The following is a 4,578-nucleotide window of genomic DNA, read 5'->3' as shown; positions in this document are numbered from 1 at the left end:
GAAAAAAAGAAAATGTGAAAAATTAAACAAACTGAAGCCAAAAATATGCGATTATGTAAACATTTTCAAATATATCAATAAGAACAAAAAAATATACATGGACCAAATTGTCAATGAAAGAATTTCTCACATCATATATGAAGACAAGAAACCCCATATCCGTGCTGCTACATACAAGTCATATACCTAGGAGCACCTGGGTGGCTCAGTCAGTTAAGCATCTGCCTTCAGCTCAGATCATGATCCCGGGGTCCTGGGATGGAGCCCTGTGTGGGGCTCCCTGCTCAGCAAGGAGCTTATTTCTCCCTCTCCCTCTGCCCCTCTCCACCCCTGCTCCTGCTCTCTCTCTCTCTCTATCTCAAATAAATAAATAAATAAATAAATAAATAAATCTTTAAAACAAACAAACAAAAAAGCAATTCATATACCTAAAGCATAAGGGCATGGATATTTTGAAAGTAAAATGGTGGGAAAAGATATACCAGGCAAATACTAACCAAGAAACATATCTACGTTACTATTAAGCAACTAAGTATTTAAGAAAAAAAATCACTAGTCAAAGAGAAGTTTACTGCATAATATAATACTTAGTCTACCAGCACAGTAAACAGTGCTGAGCTTTTATAAAACTAATAAATTTAACTACGAATGTATAAAGCAAAAACTGATCATTATATAGGACAAATGAACAATCCTGACATCATACTGGTGAGATTTTAGCATCACTTTTCTTGATTATTGAGATAATTGATTATTACAGATAATTCAGATAAAGAACAATAATTAATGATTTGTAAAATGCAATTAGTAAGCTTAATTTAATGGGCACAAATTTAGTTCTTCACCCAATAATTAGAAAATATCAATTATTCTCATACCTACATAGAACATTTACAAATATTGATTATACTAAGGAGTAAAGAAAGTTAAATTTCAGATAATTGCTACTAGACTAAAACACAATGAAGTTAGATGTCAATAACCTAGAAAAAGTTGCTTAATTCCCTTACATTCGGAAATTTCAAAACAAGTTTCTAAGTCATAGATTAAAGAAGAATAAAAATGGAAGTTTTAAAATACTTAGAACTAAGTAGTAATTAAATGCTTCATATAATATTTGTTAGATGTAGATGAACTGGTACTCAGAAGGAAAGAGATTGCCTTATATGTTTTTATTCAAAAATTAGATCAATTAAGTAGATTAATTAATTTACTTAAATTACCTCAGAATTAATATCCTAAACATCTAACTTAAGAAATTTGGATAAAGGGGTGCCTGGGTAGCTCAGTCGGTTAAGCATCTGACTCTTGATTTCAGTTCAGGTCATGATCTCAGGGTCCTGGAATCAAGCCCCAAGTCAGGCTCCCTTCTCAGTGGGGAGTCTCTTTGTCTCCCTCTTCCTCTACCCTTCCCCCTGCCTTTCCCCCCGCCCCTCCCTCTGCTCACTCTCTCTGTCTCTCAAATAAATAAATAAATCTTTTTTTTAAAAAAGAAATTTGGATAAGCAACAAAGAAAAATATAATAAAGGAAGTCGGTAACAAGGATAAGAACAATAATACATGAAATAGAAAACAGAGATAAAAAGAGAGAATATACAAAACCAAAGATTGCTTCTTTGGAAAGATTAATAAAATTGGCAATCCTTTGGTAAAATTTATCCAAACAAAAGATAGAAAGCAAAAAGTATAATTCTATAATTAGAAAGTCAGTCATCACTACAGATATGGCACAGATTAAAAGTATAATAAGATAATACTATGAACAATTTCATGCCAAAAGATGAAAACTTAGACAAACAAAGTTCTAGTCACATATTGATTACCAAAACATGTTAGAGATATACAGTCCTAATAGTCCAATAACAATAAAACTGAAGCAAGGATTGAGGCACTTCCCACAAAGAAAATGCCACACCCTAATTTTTTGCTGGTATTTTCTACCAAAATATCAAGGATCAGATTATGCCCACCTTAAATAATACTTCCCAGAAAATAATGAATACTCCCTAACTCATTCTATGAAGTTATTACAATCTTGCTATCTAAATCAGAAAAAGACAATATGAAAAGGGAAAATAATAGGCCATTCTCACTGACATAAATTTAAATTATTTTTTTATTATGTTATGTTAGTCACCATAGAGTACATCATTAGTTTCTTATGTAGTGTTTTAAATTAAAAAAAAAAGAGTTAATTGAGTCAAGCAATACATAAAAATACTAATACACAATGACCAACCTGAATTGATCCCAAGAAGTCAAGAATGGTTGGCCTTAAAAAAGTATTGTTAGGGGCGCCTGGGTGGCTCAGTTGTTAAGCATCTGCCTTCAGCTCAGGTCATGATCTCAGGGTCCTGGGATCGAGCCCCGCGTCAGGCTCCTGCTCAGCAGGAAGCCTGCTTCTCCCTCTCCCACTGCCCCTGCTTGTGGTCCCTCTCTCACTGTCTCTCTCTGTATTAAATAAACAAAATCTTTTAAAAAAAAAGTATTGTTAATTATATTATCATATTAACCACCAGGTAGGAAATGAAAAATTTATCCTGAACTTGCACTTAGTTCCACGTGGAATGAATTTGCATTCCACTGACATTCATTCATTCAATATTCAAGTTAATTGTGCAATGGATCTTGGAGAATATTGGCTGCCTTGAGGATCACTCAGTTTCTTTGAGGATACCTTCACATAAATATATCATTATAATGCCATGTAATATATACATATAAAATGTTGGAGATATGCATAGAATATTCTAAGAAACAGGGCAAAAAGATACCTCATGTAGAGTCAGGAAAGCCATGTTTGAGTTGGTGGCACCTAAACTGAAACTTATCTTAAAGAGTGCATGTAGTGGAGTGCCTGGCTGGCTCAGTTGGTAGCATATGCGACTCTTGATCTCAGGGCTGTGTGTTCAAGCCCCATGTTGGGTATGGAACCTACCTTAAAAATAAAATAAAATAAATGTAAAAAAAAAAAAGCAAAGATATGAAAACAATCTAAATATCCATCTGCTGGTGAATGGATAAAGAAAATGTATATTATATAGTGAAATATTATTCAGACTTAAAAAGGAAAGAAATTCTGCCATTTGTGACAACACAGATGGATCTGGAGGACATTATGCTAAGTGAAATAGGCTAGACACAGAAAGACAAATATTGTATTATTTCACTTACATAAGAAATCTAAAATAGTCAAACTTATAGAAGCAGAGAGTAGAATATTATTGCCAGAAGCCGGGTGGAGAGGGAAATGGGGTGGTAATAAATAAATGGCATAACATTTCCGTTATGCAAGATAAATAAGTTTTGGAGAGCTACTGTATAGCACACCTATAGCTAACAATACAATATTGCATATTTAAAATTTGCTAAGAGAGTAGATCTTATGTTAAGTGTTTTCAACACAAACACACACACAAAATAATAATAATAATTACAATAATAATTGAGTAAAAGAAAAATTCAGGACAAGATAGATATGTCTATAAGCCTTAATAGTAGTGAAAGTTTCATGAGTATATACTTATACCCAAACTCATCAAGTTGTATAAATTAAATATGTACAGCTTTTTATGTCAATCATAAAAAATAAAATAACAATTTGTAAAAAAAAAAAAAAAGAGTGTGGATGGGAGCAGGGGAAACAGCATGAGAGAATACATCGTAATGAAAAACCATGTGGTGTGTGAGAAATAGAAGTGATAAAGCCATTTATTATTGTTGGAGCTCAAACTATGACACACTGAGTGGAAAAACTATGTTTACAGAAATAATCAGAAGTATATCATGGAGGACGTGGTTAGTAATATCAAAGAATTTGGACTTCATTCTGCTAATATTATGAATTATATTAATAGATTCTCTAATACTGAAACACCATTGCATTCTGGGAATGAGCTCCACTTGTGCTTGCTTTATTCTATAAGCTAACTTTTTAAATTAACATATGAAGTATTTGTTTCAGGGGAACAGGTCTGTGATTCATCAGTCTTACACAATTCACAGTGCTCACCATAGCACATACCCTTCCCAATGTCCATCACCTAGCCACCCCATCCCTCCCACCCCCTTCCAATCCAGCAACCCTCAGTTTGTTTCCTGAGATTAAGAGTCTCTCATTGTGGGGAAAAACTGAGAGCTTTCCCCCTAAGGTCAGGCATGCGGCAGAGATGTCTACTATCACCACTGCATTCAACACAGTACTAGAAGTCCTAACCTCAGCAATCAGACAACAAAAAGAAATCAAAGGCATCCAAAACAGCAAAGAAGAAGTCAAACTCTCACTCTTTGCAGATGATATGATACTTTATGTGGAAAACCCAAAAGACTCCACCCCAAAACTGCTAGAACTCATACAGGAATTCAGTAAAGTGGCAGGATATAAAATCAATGCACAGAAATCAGTGGCATTCCTACACACCAACAACAAGACAGAAGAAAGAGAAATTAAGGAGTCGATCCCATTTACAATTGCACCCAAAACCATAAGATACATAGGAATAAATCTAACCAAAGAAGCAAAGAATCTATACTTAGAAAACTATAAAATACTCATGAAAGAAATTGAGGAAGACACA

This window comes from Leptonychotes weddellii, chromosome X (assembly GCF_054177405.1).
Source record: "Leptonychotes weddellii isolate Sample4059 chromosome X, ASM5417740v2, whole genome shotgun sequence".
Taxonomy (NCBI): domain Eukaryota; kingdom Metazoa; phylum Chordata; class Mammalia; order Carnivora; family Phocidae; genus Leptonychotes; species Leptonychotes weddellii.
The sequence above is the reverse complement of the archived record's forward strand: the minus strand, read 5'-3'. Positions refer to the sequence as shown.